Raw genomic sequence first — 21378 nt, 5'->3', positions numbered from 1 at the left:
ACTGTCTATGTTTTGAGCGTTTCCTGTGTCACCAGTTTTACATTCCGATGCACGTCTCCACGTTTACTGTATTCCTTGGACCTTCCGATTGACGATGAAATACAGAAATTGCATCGGAATTAAATATAGGAGACACAATGCCGACTTAAGAACAGGAAGACTGAGTCTACCTACTGCCTATGTTTTGAGCGTTTCCTGTGTCACCAGTTTTCCATTCCGATGCACCTCTCCACGTTTACTGTATTCCTTGGGCCTTCCGATTGACGATGAAATACAGAAATTGCATCGGAATTAAATATAGGAGACACAATGCCGAATTAAGTACAGGAAGACTGAGTCTTCCTACTGTCTATGTTTTGAGCGTTTCCTGTGTCACCAGTTTTACATTACGATGCACCTCTGCAGGTTTACTGTATCCCTTTGACCTTCCCATTGACGATGAAACACCGAAATTCCATCGGAATTAAATATTAGAGACACAATGCCGACTTAAGTACAGGAAGGCTGAGTCTTAGTACTGTCTATGTTTTGAGCGTTTCCTGTGTCACCAGTCTTACATTCCGATGCACCTCTGCAGGTTTACTGTATCCCTTGGACCTTCCCATTGACGATGAAATACAGAAATTGAATCGGGATTAAATATAAGAGACACAATGCCGACTTAAGTACAGGAAGATTTAGTTTTCCTATTGTCTATATTTTGAGCGTTTCCAGCGTCACCAGTTTTACATTCCGATGCACCTCTGCTGGTTTACTGTGTCCATTGGACCTTCCCATTGACGATGAAACACAGAAATTGCATCGTAATTAAACATAAGGGACACAATGCCGACTTAAGTACAGGAAGACTGAGTCTACCTACTGTCTATGTTTTGAGCGTTTCCTGTGTGATCAGTTTTGCATTCCGATGCACCTCTGCAGGCTTACTGTATCCCTTGGACCTTCCTATTGACGATGAAACACAGAAATTGCATCGGAATTAAATATAAGAGACACAACGCGGACTTAACTACAGGAAGACTGAGTCTTCCCACTGTCTATGTTTTGAGCATTTCCTGTGTGATCAGTTTTGCATTCCGATGCACCTCTGCAGGTTTACTGTATCCCTTGGACCTTCCCAATGACGATGAAACACAGAAATTGCATCGGAATTAAATATAAGAGACACAATGCCGACATAACTACAGGAAGATTTAGTCTTACTACCGTCTATGTTTTGAGCGTTTCCAGCGTCACCAGTTTTACATTCCGATGCACCTCTGCAGGTTTATTGTGTTCATTGGACCTTCCCATTGACGATGAAACAAAGAAATTGCATCGGAATTAAATATAAGAGACACAATGCCGACTTAAGTACAGGAAGACTGAGTGTTCATACGGTCTATGTTTTGAGCGTTTCCTGTGTGATCAGTTTTGCATTCCGTTGCACCTCTGCAGATTTACTGTATCCCTTGGACCTCCTATTGACGATGAAACACAGAAATTGCATCGGAATTAAATATAAGAGACACAATGCCGACTTATGTACATTAAGACTGAGTCTTCTTACGGTCTATGTTTTGATCTTTTCCTGTGTCACCAGTTTTACATTCCGATGCACCTCTCCAGGTTTTCTGAATCCATTGGACCTTCCCATTGACGATGAAACACAGAAATTCCGTCGGAATTAAATATTAGAGACACAATGCCGACTTAAGAACAGACAGACTGAGTCTACCTACTGTCTATGTTTTGAGCGTTTCCTGTGTCACCAGTTTTACATTCCGATGCACCTCTCCACGTTTACTGTATTCCTTAGACCTTCCGATTGACGATGAAATACAGAAATTGCATCGGAATTAAATATAGGAGACACAATGCCGACTTAAGAACAGGAAGACTGAGTCTACCTACTGCCTATGTTTTGAGCGTTTCCTGTGTCACCAGTTTTACATTCCGATGCACCTCTCCACGTTTACTGTATTCCTTGGGCCTTCCGATTGACGATGAAATACAGAAATTGCATCGGAATTAAATATAGGAGACACAATGCGGAATTAAGTACAGGAAGACTGAGTCTTCCTACTGTCTATGTTTTGAGCGTTTCCTGTGTCACCAGTTTTACATTACGATGCACCTCTGCAGGTTTACTGTATCCCTTCGACCTTCCCATTGACGATGAAACACCGAAATTCCATCGGAATTAAATATTAGAGACACAATGCCGACTTAAGTACAGGAAGGCTGAGGCTTAGTACTGTCTATGTTTTGAGCGTTTCCTGTGTCACCAGTCTTACATTCCGATGCACCTCTGCAGGTTTACTGTATCCCTTGGACCTTCCCATTGAAGATGAAATACAGAAATTGAATCGGGATTAAATATAAGAGACAGAATGCCGACTTAAGTACAGGAAGATTTAGTCTTCCTATTGTCTATGTTTTGAGCGTTTCCAGCGTCACCAGTTTTACATTCCGATGCACCTCTGCTGGTTTACTGTGTCCATTGGACCTTCCCATTGACGATGAAACACAGAAATTGCATCGTAATTAAACATAAGGGACACAATGCCGACTTAAGTACAGGAAGACTGAGTCTACCTACTGTCTATGTTTTGAGCGTTCCCTGTGTGATCAGTTTTGCATTCCGATGCACCTCTGCAGGCTTACTGTATCCCTTGGACCTTCCTATTGACGATGAAACACAGAAATTGCATCGGAATTAAATATAAGAGACACAACGCGGACTTAAGTACAGGAAGACTGAGTCTTCTTACGGTCTATGTTTTGAGCGTTTCCAGTGTCACCAGGTTTACATTCCGATGCACCTCTGGGGGTTTACTGTATCCCTTCGACCTTCCCATTGACGAAGAAACACCGAAATTGCATCGGAATTAAATATAGGAGACACAATGCCGACTTAAGTACAGGAAGGCTGAGTCTTAGTACTGTCTATGTTTTGAGCGTTTCCTGTGTCACCAGTCTTACATTCCGATGCACCTCTGCAGGGTTACTGTATCCCTTGGACCTTCCCATGGACGATGAAACACAGAAATTGCATCGGAATTAAATGTAAGAGACACAATGCCGACTTAAGTACAGGAAGACTGAGTCTTCCTACTGTCTATGTTTTGAGCGTTTCCTGTGTCACCAGTTTTACATTCCGATGCACCTCTGCAGGTTTACTGTATCCATTGGACCTTCCCATTGACGATGAAACACAGAAATTGCATCGGAATTAAATATAAGAGACACAACGCCGACTTAAGTACAAGAAAACTGAGTATTCTGACGGTCTATGTTTTGAGCGTTTCCTGTGCCACCTGTTTTACATTACGTTGCACCTCTGCAGGTTTACTGTATCCATTGGATGTTCCCATTGACGATGAAACACAGAAATTGCATCGGAGTTATATATTAGCGACACAATGCCGACTTAAGTACAGGAAGACTGAGTCTTCGTAATGTCTATGTTTTAAACGTTTCCTGTGTCACCAGTTTTACATTCCGATGCACCTCTTCAGGTTTACTGAATTCATTGGACCTTCCCATTGACGATGAAACACAGAAATTGCATCGTAATTAAATATTAGAGACACAATGCCGACTTAATGGACAGGTAGACTCAGTCTTCCTACTGTCTATGTTTTGAGCGTTTCCTGTGTCACCAGTTTTACATTCCGATGCACCTCTCCAGGTTTACTGTATTCCTTGGACCTTCCGAATGACGATGAAATACAGAAATTGCATCAGAATATAGGAGACACAATGCCGACTTAAGTACAGGAAGACTGAGTCTTAGTACTGTCTATGTTTTGAGCGTTTCCTGTGTCACCAGTTTTACATTCCGATGCACCTCTGCAGGTTTATTGTATTGCTTGGACCTTACCATTGACGATGAAACACAGAAATTGCATCGGAATTAAATATAAGAGACACAATGCAAACTTAAGTACAGGAAGACTGAGTCTTCCAACTGTCTATGTTTTGAGGGTTTCCTGTGTCACCAGTTTTACATTCCGATGCACCTCTTGCAAGTTTACTGTATCCCTTGGACCTTCACAGTGGCGATCAAATACAGAAATTGCATCGGATTTAAATAAAGGGACACAATGCCCTGTTAACAACAGGAAGACTGAGTCTTCCTACTGTCTATGTTTTTTAGCATTTCCTGTGTGATCAGTTTTGCATTCCGTTGCACCTCTGCAGGTTTACTGTATCCCTTGGACCTTCCCATTGACGATGAAACACAGAATTTGCATCGGAATTAAATATAAGAGACACAATGCCGACATAACTACAGGAAGATTTAGTCTTACTACTGTCTATGTGTTAAGCGTTTCCAGCGTCACCAGTTTTACATTCCGATGCACCTCTGCATGTTTACTGTGTCCATTGTACCTTCCCATTGACGATGAAACAAAGAAATTGCATCGGAATTAAATATAAGAGACACAATGCCGACTTAAGTACAGGAAGACTGAGTGTTCATACTGTATATGTTTTGAGCGTTTCCAGTGTTATCAGTTTTGCATTCCGTTGCACCTCTGCAGGTTTACTGTATCCCTTGTACCTCCTATTGACGAAAAAACACAGAAAATGCATCGGAATTAAATATAAGAGACACAAACCGACTTAAGTACATTAGGACTGAGTCTTCTTACGGTCTATGTTTTGAGCGTTTCCTGTGTCACCAGTTTTACATTCCGATGCACCTCTCCAGGTTTTCTGAATCCATTGGACCTTCCCATTGACGATGAAACACAGAAATTCCATCGAAATTAAATATTAGAGACACAATGCCGACTTAAGAACAGGAAGACTGAGTCTACCTACTGTCTATGTTTTGAGCGTTTCCTGTGTCACCAGTTTTACATTCCGATGCACCTCTCCACGTTTACTGTATTCCTTGGACCTTCCGATTGACGATGAATCACTGAAATTGCATCGGATTGAAGTATAAGATACACAATGCTAACTTAAGTACAGGAAGACTGAGTCTTCCCATTGTCTATGTTTTGAGCGTTTCGTGTGTGATCAGTTTTGCAATCCGATGTACCTCTGCAGATTTACTGTATCCCTTTGACCTTCCCATTGACGATGAAATACAGAAATTGAATCGGGATTAAATATAAGAGACACAATGCCGACTTAAGTACAGGAAGATCTAGTCTTCCTATTGTCTATGTTTTGAGCGTTTCCAGCGTCACCAGTTTTACATTCCGATGCACCTCTGCTGGTTTACTGTGTCCATTGGACCTTCCCATTGACGATGAAACACAGAAATTGCATCGTAATTAAACATAAGGGACACAATGCCGACTTAAGTACAGGAAGACTGAGTCTTCCTACTGTCTATATTTTGAGCGTTTCCTGTGTGATCAGTTTTGCATTTCGATGCACCTCTGCAGGTTTACTGTATCCCTTGGACCTTCCTATTGACGATGAAACACCGAAATTGCATCGGAATTAAATATAAGAGACACAATGCCGACTTAAGTACAGGAAGGCTGAGTCTTAGTACTGTCTATGTTTTGAGCGTTTCCTGTGTCACCAGTCTTACATTCCGATGCACCTCTGCAGGGTTACTGTATCCCTTGGACCTTCCCATTGACGATGAAACACAGAAATTGCATCGGAATTAAATGTAAGAGACACAATGCCGACTTAAGTACAGGAAGACTGAGTCTTCCTACTGTCTATGTTTTGAGCGTTTCCTGTGTCACCAGTTTTACATTCCGATGCACCTCTTGCAAGTTTACTGTATCCCTTGGACCTTCACAGTGGCGATCAAATACAGAAATTGCATCGGAATTAAATAAAGGGACACAATGCCCTGTTAACAACAGGAAGACTGAGTCTTCCTACTGTCTATGTTTTTTAGCATTTCCTGTGTCACCAGTTTTACATTCCTATGCACCTCTGCAGGTTTACTGTATCCATTGGACTTTTCCATTGACGATGAATCACAGAAATTGCATCGGATTGTAATATAAGATACACAATTTCTGACTTCAGTACAGGAAGACTGAGTCTTACCACTGTCTATGATTTGAGCATTTCCTGTGTGATCAGTTTTGCATTCCGATGCACCTCTGCAGGTTTACTGTATCCCTTGGACCTTCCCATTGACGATGAAACACAGAAATTGCATCGGAATTAAATATAAGAGACACAATGCCGACATAACTACAGGAAGATTTAGTCTTACTACTGTCTATGTGTTAAGCGTTTCCAGCGTCACCAGTTTTACATTCCGATGCACCTCTGCATGTTTACTGTGTCCATTGTACCTTCCCATTGACGATGAAACAAAGAAATTGCTTCGGAATTAAATAGAAGAGACACAGTGCCGACTTAAGTACAGGAAGACTGAGTGTTCATACTGTATATGTTTTGAGCGTTTCCAGTGTTATCAGTTTTGCATTCCGTTGCACCTCTGCAGGTTTACTGTATCCCTTGTACCTCCTATTGACGATGAAACACAGAAATTGCATCGGAATTAAATATAAGAGACACAATGCCGACTTAAGTACATTAAGACTGAGTCTTCTTACGGTCTATGTTTTGAGAGTTTCCTGTGTCACCAGTTTTACATTCCGATGCACCTCTCCAGGTTTTCTGAATCCATTGGACCTTCCCATTGACGATGAAACACAGAAATTCCATCGAAATTAAATATTAGAGACACAATGCCGACTTAAGAACAGGAAGACTGAGTCTACCTACTGTCTATGTTTTGAGCGTTTCCTGTGTCACCAGTTTTACATTCCGATGCACCTCTCCACGTTTACTGTATTCCTTGGACCTTCCGATTGACGATGAAATACAGAAATTGCATCTGAATTAAATATAGGAGACACAATGCCGACTTAAGTACAGGAAGACTGAGTCTTCCTACTGTCTATGTTTTGAGCGTTTCCTGTGTCACCAGTTTTACATTCCGATGCACCTCTTGCAAGTTTACTGTATCCCTTGGACCTTCACAGTGACGACCAAACGCAGAAACTGCATCGGAATTAAATACGAGGGACACAATGCCGTGTTAACGACAGTAAGACTGAGTCTTCCTACTGTCTATGTTTTGAGCGTTTCCTGTGTCACCAGTTTTAAATTCCGATGCACCTCTCCAGGTTTACTGTATCCATTGGACCTTCCCATTGACGATGAATCACAGAAATTGCATCGGATTTAAATATAAGATACACAATGCTAACTTATGTACAGGAAGACTGAGTCTTCCCACTGTCTATGTTTTGAGCGTTTCCTGTGTCACCAGTTTTACATTCCGTTGCACCTCTGCAGGTTTACTGTATCCATTGGACCTTCCCATTGACGATGAATCACTGAAATTGCATCGGATTGAAGTATAAGATACACAATGCTAACTTAAGTACAGGAAGACTGAGTCTTCCCATTGTCTATGTTTTGAGCGTTTCGTGTGTGATCAGTTTTGCAATCCGATGTACCTCTGCAGATTTACTGTATCCCTTGGACCTTCCCATTGACGATGAAATACAGAAATTGAATCGGGATTAAATATAAGAGACACAATGCCGACTTAAGTACAGGAAGATCTAGTCTTCCTATTGTCTATGTTTTGAGCGTTTCCAGCGTCACCAGTTTTACATTCCGATGCACCTCTGCTGGTTTACTGTGTCCATTGGACCTTCCCATTGACGATGAAACACAGAAATTGCATCGTAATTAAACATAAGGGACACAATGCCGACTTAAGTACAGGAAGACTGAGTCTTCCTACTGTCTATATTTTGAGCGTTTCCTGTGTGATCAGTTTTGCATTCCAATGCACCTCTGCAGGTTTACTGTATCCCTTGGACCTTCCTATTGACGATGAAACACCGAAATTGCATCGGAATTAAATAAAAGAGACACAATGCCGACTTAAGTACAGGAAGGCTGAGTCTTAGTACTGTCTATGTTTTGAGCGTTTCCTGTGTCACCAGTCTTACATTCCGATGCACCTCTGCAGGGTTACTGTATCCCTTGGACCTTCCCATTGACGATGAAACACAGAAATTGCATCGGAATTAAATGTAAGAGACACAATGCCGACTTAAGTACAGGAAGACTGAGTCTTCCTACTGTCTATGTTTTGAGCGTTTCCTGTGTCACCAGTTTTACATTCCGATGCACCTCTGCAGGTTTACTGTATCCATTGGACCTTCCCATTGACGATGAAACACAGAAATTGCATCGGAATTAAATATAAGAGACACAACGCCGACTTAAGTACAAGAAAACTGAGTATTCTTACGGTCTATGTTTTGAGCGTTCCCTGTGCCACCTGTTTTACATTACGTTGCACCTCTGCAGGTTTACTGTATCCATTGGACCATCTCATTGACGATGAAACACAGAAATTGCATCGGAATTAAATATTAGAGACACAATGCCGACTTAAGTACAGGAAGACTGAGTCTTCGTAATGTCTACGTTTTAAACGTTTCCTGTGTCACCAGTTTTACATTCCGATGCACCTCTCCAGGTTTACTGAATCCATTGGACCTTCCCATTGACGATGAAACACAGAAATTGCATCGTAATTAAATATTAGAGACACAATGCCGAGTTAAGAACAGGTAGACTGAGTCTTCCTACTGTCTATGTTTTGAGCGTTTCCTGTGTCACCAGTTTTACATTCCGATGCACCTCTACAGGATTACTGTATCCATTGGACCTTCCCATTGACGATGAATCACAGAAATAGCATCGGAATTAAATATTAGAGACACAATGCGGACTTAAGTACAGGAAGACTGAGTCTTCCTACTGTCTATGTGTTGAGCGTTTCCTGTGTCACCAGTTTTACATTCCGATTCATATCTGCAGGTTTATTGTATCCCTTGTGCCTTCCCATTGACGAAGAAACACAGAAATTGCATCGGAATTAAATATAAGAGACGCAATGCCGACTTAAGTACAGGAAGACTGAGTCTTCCTACTGTCTATGTTTTTTAGCGTTTCCTGTGTCACCAGTTTTACATTCCTATGCACCTCTGCAGGTTTACTCTATCCCTTGGGCCTTCCCACTGACGATGAAACACAGAAATTGCATCGGAATTAAATATAAGAGACACAATGCCGACTTAAGTACAGGATGACTGAGTCTTCCTACTGTCTATGTTTTGAGCGTTTCCTGTGTCACCAGTTTTACATTCCGTTGCACCTCTGCAGGTTTACTGTATCCATTGGACCTTCCCATTGACGATGAATCACAGAAATTGCTTCGGATTGTAATATAAGATACACAATTTCTGACTGAAGTACAGGAAGATTGAGTCTTCCCACTGTCTATGTTTTGAGCATTTCCTGTGTGATCAGTTTTGCATTCCGATGCACCTCTGCAGGTTTACTGTATCCCTTGGACCTTCCCATTGACGATGAAACACAGAAATTGTATCGGAATTAAATATAAGAGACACAATGCCGACATTACTACAGGAAGATTTAGACTTACTACTGTCTATGTTTTGAGCGTTTCCAGCGTCACCAGTTTTACATTCCGATGCACCTCTGCAGGTTTACTGTGTCCATTGGACCTTCCCATTGACGATGAAACAAAGAAATTGCATCGGAATTAAATATAAGAGACACAATGCCGACTTAAGTACAGGAAGACTGAGTGTTCATACTGTCTATGTTTTGAGCGTTTCCTGTGTGATCATTTTTGCATTCCGTTGCACCTCTGCAGGTTTACTGTATCCCTTGGACCTCCTATTGACGATGAAACACAGAAATTGCATCGGAATTAAATATAAGAGACACAATGCCGACTTAAGTACATTGAGACTGAGTCTTCTTACGGTCTATGTTTTGAGCGTTTCCCGTGTCACCAGTTTTACATTCCGATGCACCTCTCCAGGTTTTCTGAATCCATTGGACCTTCCCATTGACGATGAAACACAGAAATTGCATCGGAATTAAATATTAGAGACACAATGCCGACTTCAGAACAGGAAGACTGAGTCTACCTACTGTCTATGTTTTGAGCGTTTCCTGTGTCACCAGTTTTACATTGCGATGCACCTCTCCACGTTTACTGTATTCCTTGTACCTTCCGATTGACGATGAAATACAGAAATTGCATCGGAATTAAATATAGGAGACACAATGCCGACTTAAGTACAGGAAGACTGAGTTCTATGTTTTGAGCGTTTCCTGTGTCACCAGTTTTACATTCCGATGCACCTCTGCAGGTTTACTGTATCCCTTCGACCTTCCCATTGACGATGAAACACCGAAATTGCTTCGGAATTAAATATAAGAGACACAATGCCGACTTAAGTACAGGAAGACTGAGTCTTCGTAATGTCTATGTTTTAAACGTTTCCTGTGTCACTAGTTTTACATTCCGATGGACCTCTGCAGCTTTACTGTATCCATCGACCTTCCCATTGACGATAAAACCGGGAAATTGCATCGGAATTAAATATAAGAGACACAACGCCGACTTAAGTACAAGAAAACTGAGTATTCTTACGGTCTATGTTTTGAGCGTTTCCTGTGCCACCTGTTTTACATTACGTTGCACCTCTGCAGGTTTACTGTATCCATTGGACCATCTCATTGACGATGAAACACAGAAATTGCATCGGAATTAAATATTAGAGACACAATGCCGACTTAAGTACAGGAAGACTGAGTCTTCGTAATGTCTATGTTTTAAACTTTTCCTGTGTCACCAGTTTTACATTCCGATGCACCTCTCCAGGTTTACTGAATCCATTGGACATTCCCATTGACGATGAAACACAGAAATTGCATCGTAATTAAATATTAGAGACACAATGCCGAGTTAAGAACAGGCAGACTGAGTCTTCCTACTGTCTATGTTTTGAGCGTTTCCTGTGTCACCAGTTTTACATTCCGATCCACCTCTACAGGATTACTGTATCCATTGGACCTTCCCATTGACGATGAATCACAGAAATAGCATCGGAATTAAATATTAGAGACACAATGCGGACTTAAGTACAGGAAGACTGAGTCTTCCTACTGTCTATGTGTTGAGCGTTTCCTGTATCACCAGTTTTACATTCCTATGCATATCTGCAGGTTTATTGTATCCCTTGTGCCTTCCCATTGACGAAGAAACACAGAAATTGCATCGGAATTAAATATAAGAGACGCAATGCCGACTTAAGTACAGGAAGACTGAGTCTTCCTACTGTCTATGTTTTTAACGTTTCCTGTGTCACCAGTTTTACATTCCGATGCACCTCTCCAGGTTTACTGTATTCCTTGGACCTTCCGAATGACGATGAAATACAGAAATTGCATCGGAATTAAATATAAGAGACGCAATGCCGACTTAAACACAGGAAGACTGAGTCTTAGTACTGTCTATGTTTTGAGCGTTTCCTGTGTCACCAGTTTTACATTCCGATGCACCTCTGCAGGTTTATTGTATTGCTTGGACCTTACCATTGACGATGAAACACAGAAATTGCATCGGAATTAAATATAAGAGACACAATGCCGACTTAAGTACAGGAAGACTGAGTCTTCCTACTGTCTATGTTTTGAGCGTTTCCTGTGTCACCAGTTTTACATTCCGATGCACCTCTTGCAAGTTTACTGTATCCCTTGGACCTTCACTGTGACGATCAAACACAGAAATTGCATCGGAATTAAATACAAGGGACACAATGCCGTGTTAACAACAGTAAGACTGAGTCTTCCTACTGTCTATGTTTTTTAGCGTTTCCTGTGTCACCAGTTTTACATTCCTATGCACCTCTGCAGGTTTACTCTATCCCTTGGGCCTTCCCACTGACGATGAAACACAGAAATTGCATCGGAATTAAATATAAGAGACACAATGCCGACTTAAGTACAGGATGACTGAGTCTTCCTACTGTCTATGATTTGAGCGTTTCCTGTGTCACCAGTTTTACATTCCGTTGCACCTCTGCAGGTTTACTGTATCCATTGGACCTTCCCATTGACGATGAATCACAGAAATTGCTTCGGATTGTAATATAAGATACACAATTTCTGACTGAAGTACAGGAAGATTGAGTCTTCCCACTGTCTATGTTTTCAGCATTTCCTGTGTGATCAGTTTTGCATTCCGATGCACCTCTGCAGGTTTACTGTATCCCTTGGACCTTCCCATTGACGATGAAACACAGAAATTGCATCGGAATTAAATAAAAGAGACACAATGCCGACATAACTACAGGAAGATTTAGACTTACTACTGTCTATGTTTTGAGCGTTTCCAGCGTCACCAGTTTTACATTCCGATGCACCTCTGCAGGTTTACTGTGTCCATTGGACCTTCCCATTGACGATGAAACAAAGAAATTGCATCGGAATTAAATATAAGAGACACAATGCCGATTTAAGTACAGGAAGACTGAGTGTTCATACTGTCTATGTTTTGAGCGTTTCCTGTATGATCAGTTTTGCATTCCGTTGCACCTCTGCAGGTTTACTGTATCCCTTGGACCTCCTATTGACGATGAAACACAGAAATTGCAACGGAATTAAATATAAGAGACACAATGCCGACTTAAGTACATTGAGACTGAGTCTTCTTACGGTCTATGTTTTGAGCGTATCCTGTGTCACCAGTTTTACATTCCGATGCACCTCTCCAGGTTTTCTGAATCCATTGGACCTTCCCATTGACGATGAAACACAGAAATTGCATCGGAATTAAATATTAGAGACACAATGCCGACTTAAGAACAGGAAGACTGAGTCTACCTACTGTCTATGTTTTGAGCGTTTCCTGTGTCACCAGTTTTACATTGCGATGCACCTCTCCACGTTTACTGTATTCCTTGTACCTTCCGATTGACGATGAAATACAGAAATTGCATCGGAATTAAATATAGGAGACACAATGCCGACTTAAGTACAGGAAGGCTGAGTCTTAGTACTGTCTATGTTTTGAGCGTTTCCTGTGACACCAGTTTCACATTCCAATGCACCTCTGCAGGTTTACTGTATCCATTGACCTTCCCATTGACGATGAAACACAGAAATTGCATCGGAATTAAATATAAGAGACACAATGCCGACTTAAGTACAAGAAAACTGAGTCTTCTTACGGTCTATGTTTTGAGCGTTTCCTGTGTCACCAGTCTTACATTCCGATGCACCTCTGCAGGATTACTGTATCCCTTAGGCCTTCCCATTGACGATGAAACACATAAATTACATCGGAAATAAATATAAGAGACACAATGTCGACTTAAGTACAAGAAGACTGTGTCTTCGTAATGTCTATGTTTTAAACGTTTCCTGTGACACCAGTTTTAAATTCCGATGCACCTCTCCAGGTTTACCGAATCCATTGGACCTTCCCATTGATGATGAAACACAGAAATTACATCGGAATTAAATATTAGAGACACAATGCCGACTTAAGAACAGGAAGACTGAGTCTTCCTACTGTCTATGTTTTGAGCGTTTCCTGTGTCACCAGTTTTAGATTCCGATGCACATCTGCTTGTTTATTGTATCCCTTGGACTTTCCTATCAACGATGAGACACAGAAATTGCATCGGTATTAAGTATAAGAGACACAATGCCGACTTAAGTACAGGAAGACTGAGTCTTCGTAATGGCTATGTTTTAAACGTTTCCTGTGTCACCAGTTTTACATTCCGATGCACCTCTGCAGCTTTACTGTACCCATTGGACCTTCCCATTGACGATGAAACACAGAGATTGCATCGGAATTAAATATAAGAGACACAACGCCGACTTAAGTACAAGAAAACTGAGTCTTCTTACGGTCTATGTTTTCAGCGATTCCTGTGTCACCAGTTTTACATTCCGATGCACCTCTGTAGGTTTACTGTATCACTTCGACCTTCCCATTGACGATGAAACACAGAAATTGCATCGGAATTAAATATTAGAGACACAATGCCGACTTAAGAACACGAGGACTGAGTCTTCCTACTGTCTATGTTTTGAGCGTTTCCTGTGTCACCAGTCTTACATTCCGATGCACCTCTGAAGGTTTGCTGTATCCCTTGGACCCTCCAGTTGACGATGAAACACAGAAATTGCATCGGAATTAACTATAAGATTCACAATTCCGACTTAAGTACAGGAAGACTGAGTCTTCCTACGGTCTATGTTTTGAGCGTTTCCTGTGTCACCAGTTTTAATTTCCGATGTACCTCTCCAGGTGTACTGTATCCATTGGATGTTCCCATTGACGATGAAATACAGAAATTGCATCGGAATTAAATATTAGAGACACAATGCCGACTTAAGAACAGGAAGACTGAGTCATCCTACTGTCTATGTTTTGAGCGTTTCCTGTGTCACCACTTTTACATTCAGATGGACCTCTGCAGGTTTACTGTTTACCCTTGGACCTTCCCATTGACGATGAAACACAGAAATTGCATCGGAATTAAATATAAGAGACACAAAGCCGTGTTAAGTACAGGAAGACTGAGTCTTCCCACTGTCTATGTTTTGAGCGTTTCCTGTGTCACCTGTTTTACATTCCCATGCACCTCTGCAGGTTTACTGTACCCATTGGACCATCCCAATGACGATGAAACAGAGAAATTGCATTGGAATTAAATATAAGAGACACAACGCCGACTTAAGTACAAGCAAACTGAGTCTTCTTACGGTCTATGATTTGAGCGTTTCCTGTGTCACCAGTTTTACATTCCGATACACCTCTGCAGGTTTTCTGTATCCCTTGGACGTTGCCATTGACGATGAAACACAGAAATTGCATCGGAATTAAATATAAGAGACACAATGCCGACTTCAATACAGGAAGGCTGAGTTTTCCTACTGTCTATGTTTTGAGCGTTTCCTGTGTCACCAGTTTTTACATTCCGTTGCACCTCTGCAGGTTTACTGTATCCATTGGACCTTCCCATTGACGATGAATCACAGAAATTGCATCGGAGTGAAATATAAGATACACAATGCTGACTTAAGTACAGGAAGACTGAGTCTTCCCACTGACTATGTTTTGAGCGTTTACTGTGTGATCAGTTATGCATTCCGATGCACCTCTGCAGGTTTACTGTATCCCTTGGACCTACCCATTGCCGATGAAACACATAAATTGCATTGGAATTAAATATAAGGGACACAATGCCGACTAAAGTACAGGAAGATTTAGTCTTCCTATTGTCTATGATTTGAGCGTTTCCAGCGTCACCAGTTTTACATTCCGTTGCACCTCTGCAGGTTTACTGTATCCATTTGACCTTCCCATTGACGATGAATCACAGAAATTGCATCGGATTGAAATATAAGATACACAATGCTGACTTAAGTACAGGAAGACTGAGTCTTCCCACTGTCTATGTTTTGAGCGTTTCCTGTGTGATCAGTTTTGCATTCCGATGCACCTATTCAGGTTTACTGTATCCCTTGGACCATCCTATTGACGATGAAACACAGAAATTGCATCGGAATTAAATATAAGAGACACAATGCGGACTTAAGTACAGGAAGACCGAGTCTTCCTACTGTCTATGTTTTTTAGCATTTCCTGTTTCACCAGTTTTACATTCCGATGCACCTCTGCAGGTTTACTGTATCCCTTGTGCCTTCCCATTGACGAAGAAACACAGAAATCTCATCGGAATTAAATATAAGAGACACAATGCCGACTTAAGTACAGGAAGACTGAGTCTTCCTACTGTCTATGTTTTGAGCGTTTCCTGTGTCACCTGTTTTACATTCCCATGCACCTCTGCAGGTTTACTGTACCCATTGGACCATCCCAATGACGATGAAACAGAGAAATTGCATTGGAATTAAATATAAGAGACACAACGCCGACATAAGTACAAGAAAACTGAGTCTTCTTACGGTCTATGATTTGAGCGTTTCCTGTGTCACCAGTTTTACATTCCGATACATCTCTGCAGCTCTTCTGTATCCCTTGGACGTTGCCATTGACGATGAAACACAGAAATTGCATCGGAATTAAATATAAGAGACACAATGCCGACTTAAGTACAGGAAGACTGAGTCTTCTTACGGTCTATGTTTGAGCGTTTACTGTGTCACCAGGTTTACATTCCGATGCACCTCTGCAGGTTTACTGTATCCATTCGACCTTCCCATTGACGATGAAACACCGAAATTGCATCGGAATTAAATATAAGAGACACAATGCCGACTTAAGTACAGGGAGGCTGAGTCTTAGTGCTGTCTATGTTTGAGCGTTTCCTGTGTCACCAGTCTTACATTCCGATGCACCTCTGCAGGGTTACTGTATCCCTTGCACCTTCCCATTGACGATGAAACACAGAAATTGCATCGGAATTAAATATAAGAGACACAATGCCGACTTAAGTACAGGAAGACTGCGTCTTCCTACTGTCTATGTTTTGAGCGTTTCCTGTGTGATCAGTTTTGCATTCCGATGCACCTCTGCAGGTTTACTGTATCCCTTGGACCATCCTATTGACGATGAAACACAGAAATTGCATCGGAATTAAATATAAGAGACACAATGCTGACTTAAGTACAGGAAGACTGAGTATTCTTACAGTCTATGTTTTGAGCGTTTCCAGTGTCACCAGGTTTACATTCCGATGCACCTCTGCAGGTTTACTGTATCCCTTCGACCTTCCCATTGACGATGATACACCGAAATTGCATCGGAATTAAATATAAGAGACACAATGCCGACTTAAGTACAGGAAGGCTGAGTCTTAGTACTGTCTATGTTTTGAGCGTTTCCTGTGTCACCAGTCTTACATTCCGATGCACCTCTGCAGGGTTACTGTATCCCCTGGACCTTCCCATTGACGATGAAACACAGAAATTGCATCGGAATTAAATATAAGAGACACAATGCCGACTTAAGTACAGGAAGACTGAGTCTTCTTACTGTCTATGTTTTGAGCGTTTCCTGTGTCACCAGATTTACATTCCGATGCAACTCTCCAGGTTTACTGTATCCATTGGACCTTCCCATTGACGATGAAACACAGAAATTGCATCGGAATTAAATATTAGAGACACAATGCCGACTTAAGAACACGAGGACTGAGTCTTCCTACTGTCTATGTTTCGAGCGTTTCCTGTGTTGCCAGTTTTACATTCCGATGCACCTCTGCAGGTTTACTGTATCCCTTGGACCTTCCCATTGACGATGAAACACAGAAATTGCATCGGAATTAAATATAAGAGACACAATGCGGACTTACGAACAGGAAGACTGAGTCTTCCTACTGTCTATGTTTTGAGCGTTTCCTGTGTCACCAGTTTTACATTCCGATGCACATCTGCTGGTTTATTGTATCCCTTGGACCTTCCTATTAACGATGAGACACAGAAATTGCATCGGAATTAAACATAACAGACACAATGCCGACTTAAGTACAGGAAGACTGAGTCTTCGTAATGTCTATGTTTTAAACGTTTCCTGTGTCACCAGTTTTACATTCCGATGGACCTCTGCAGCTTTACTGTATCCATCGACCTTCCCATTGACGATAAAACACATAAATTGCATCGGAATTAAATATAAGAGACACAACGCCGACTTAAGTACAAGAAAACTGAGTCTTATTACGGTCTATGAGTTGAGCGTTTCCTGTGTCACCAGTTTTACATTCCGAAGCACCTCTGCAGGTTTACTGTATCCCTTCGACCTTCCCATTGACGATGAAACACAGAAATTGCATCGGAATTAAATATAAGAGTCACAATGCGGACTTAAGAACAGGAAGACTGAGTCTTCCTACTGTCTATGTTTTGAGCATTACCAGTGTCACCAGTTTTAGATTCCGATGCACATCTGCTTGTTTATTGTATCCCTTGGACTTTCCTATCAACGATGAGACACAGAAATTGCATCGGTATTAAGTATAAGAGACACAATGCCGACTTAAGTACAGGAAGACTGAGTCTTCGTAATGGCTATGTTTTAAACGTTTCCTGTGTCACCAGTTTTACATTCCGATGCACCTCTGCAGCTTTACTGTACCCATTGGACCTTCCCATTGACGATGAAACACAGAAATTGCATCGGAATTAAATATAAGAGACACAACGCCGACTTAAGTACAAGAAAACTGAGTCTTCTTACGGTCTATGTTTTCAGCGATTCCTGTGTCACCAGTTTTACATTCCGATGCACCTCTGTAGGTTTACTGTATCACTTCGACCTTCCCATTGACGATGAAACACAGAAATTGCATCGGAATTAAATATTAGAGACACAATGCCGACTTAAGAACACGAGGACTGAGTCTTCCTACTGTCTATGTTTTGAGCGTTTCCTGTGTCACCAGTCTTACATTCCGATGCACCTCTGAAGGTTTGCTGTATCCCTTGGACCCTCCAGTTGACGATGAAACACAGAAATTGCATCGGAATTAACTATAAGATTCACAATTCCGACTTAAGTACAGGAATACTGAGTCTTCCTACGGTCTATGTTTTGAGCGTTTCCTGTGTCACCAGTTTTAATTTCCGATGTACCTCTCCAGGTGTACTGTATCCATTGGATGTTCCCATTGACGATGAAATACAGAAATTGCATCGGAATTAAATATTAGAGACACAATGCCGACTTAAGAACAGGAAGACTGAGTCATCCTACTGTCTATGTTTTGAGCGTTTCCTGTGTCACCACTTTTACATTCAGATGGACCTCTGCAGGTTTACTGTTTACCCTTGGACCTTCCCATTGACGATGAAACACAGAAATTGCATCGGAATTAAATATAAGAGACACAAAGCCGTGTTAAGTACAGGAAGACTGAGTCTTCCCACTGTCTATGTTTTGAGCGTTTCCTGTGTCACCTGTTTTACATTCCCATGCACCTCTGCAGGTTTACTGTACCCATTGGACCATCCCAATGACGATGAAACAGAGAAATTGCATTGGAATTAAATATAAGAGACACAACGCCGACTTAAGTACAAGAAAACTGAGTCTTCTTACGGTCTATGATTTGAGCGTTTCCTGTGTCACCAGTTTTACATTCCGACACACCTCTGCAGGTTTTCTGTATCCCTTGGACGTTGCCATTGACGATGAAACACAGAAATTGCATCGGAATTAAATATAAGAGACACAATGCCGACTTCAATACAGGAAGGCTGAGTTTTCCTACTGTCTATGTTTTGAGCGTTTCCTGTGTCACCAGTTTTTACATTCCGTTGCACCTCTGCAGGTTTACTGTATCCATTGGACCTTCCCATTGACGATGAATCACAGAAATTGCATCGGAGTGAAATATAAGATACACAATGCTGACTTAAGTACAGGAAGACTGAGTCTTCCCACTGACTATGTTTTGAGCGTTTACTGTGTGATCAGTTATGCATTCCGATGCACCTCTGCAGGTTTACTGTATCCCTTGGACCTACCCATTGCCGATGAAACACATAAATTGCATTGGAATTAAATATAAGGGACACAATGCCGACTAAAGTACAGGAAGATTTAGTCTTCCTATTGTCTATGATTTGAGCGTTTCCAGCGTCACCAGTTTTACATTCCGTTGCACCTCTGCAGGTTTACTGTATCCATTTGACCTTCCCATTGACGATGAATCACAGAAATTGCATCGGATTGAAATATAAGATACACAATGCTGACTTAAGTACAGGAAGACTGAGTCTTCCCACTGTCTATGTTTTGAGCGTTTCCTGTGTGATCAGTTTTGCATTCCGATGCACCTATGCAGGTTTACTGTATCCCTTGGACCATCCTATTGACGATGAAACACAGAAATTGCATCGGAATTAAATATAAGAGACACAATGCGGACTTAAGTACAGGAAGACCGAGTCTTCCTACTGTCTATGTTTTTTAGCATTTCCTGTTTCACCAGTTTTACATTCCGATGCACCTCTGCAGGTTTACTGTATCCCTTGTGCCTTCCCATTGACGAAGAAACACAGAAATCTCATCGGAATTAAATATAAGAGACACAATGCCGACTTAAGTACAGGAAGACTGAGTCTTCCTACTGTCTATGTTTTGAGCGTTTCCTGTGTCACCTGTTTTACATTCCCATGCACCTCTGCAGGTTTACTGTACCCATTGGACCATCCCAATGACGATGAAACAGAGAAATTGCATTGGAATTAAATATAAGAGACACAACGCCGACATAAGTACAAGAAAACTGAGTCTTCTTACGGTCTATGATTTGAGCGTTTCCTGTGTCACCAGTTTTACATTCCGATACATCTCTGCAGCTCTTCTGTATCCCTTGGACGTTGCCATTGACGATGAAACACAGAAATTGCATCGGAATTAAATATAAGAGACACAATGCCGACTTAAGTACAGGAAGACTGAGTCTTCTTACGGTCTATGTTTGAGCGTTTACTGTGTCACCAGGTTTACATTCCGATGCACCTCTGCAGGTTTACTGTATCCATTCGACCTTCCCATTGACGATGAAACACCGAAATTGCATCGGAATTAAATATAAGAGACACAATGCCGACTTAAGTACAGGGAGGCTGAGTCTTAGTGCTGTCTATGTTTGAGCGTTTCCTGTGTCACCAGTCTTACATTCCGATGCACCTCTGCAGGGTTACTGTATCCCTTGCACCTTCCCATTGACGATGAAACACAGAAATTGCATCGGAATTAAATATAAGAGACACAATGCCGACTTAAGTACAGGAAGACTGCGTCTTCCTACTGTCTATGTTTTGAGCGTTTCCTGTGTGATCAGTTTTGCATTCCGATGCACCTCTGCAGGTTTACTGTATCCCTTGGACCATCCTATTGACGATGAAACACAGAAATTGCATCGGAATTAAATATAAGAGACACAATGCTGACTTAAGTACAGGAAGACTGAGTATTCTTACAGTCTATGTTTTGAGCGTTTCCAGTGTCACCAGGTTTACATTCCGATGCACCTCTGCAGGTTTACTGTATCCCTTCGACCTTCCCATTGACGATGATACACCGAAATTGCATCGGAATTAAATATAAGAGACACAATGCCGACTTAAGTACAGGAAGGCTGAGTCTTAGTACTGTCTATGTTTTGAGCGTTTCCTGTGTCACCAGTCTTACATTCCGATGCACCTCTGCAGGGTTACTGTATCCCCTGGACCTTCCCATTGACGATGAAACACAGAAATTGCATCGGAATTAAATATAAGAGACACAATGCCGACTTAAGTACAGGAAGACTGAGTCTTCTTACTGTCTATGTTTTGAGCGTTTCCTGTGTCACCAGATTTACATTCCGATGCAACTCTCCAGGTTTACTGTATCCATTGGACCTTCCCATTGACGATGAAACACAGAAATTGCATCGGAATTAAATATTAGAGACACAATGCCGACTTAAGAACACGAGGACTGAGTCTTCCTACTGTCTATGTTTCGAGCGTTTCCTGTGTTGCCAGTTTTACATTCCGATGCACCTCTGCAGG

Source organism: Schistocerca nitens, chromosome 8 (genome assembly GCF_023898315.1).
Source record: "Schistocerca nitens isolate TAMUIC-IGC-003100 chromosome 8, iqSchNite1.1, whole genome shotgun sequence".
In the NCBI taxonomy this organism is placed as follows: domain Eukaryota; kingdom Metazoa; phylum Arthropoda; class Insecta; order Orthoptera; family Acrididae; genus Schistocerca; species Schistocerca nitens.
This window is presented reverse-complemented; position numbering follows the sequence as displayed.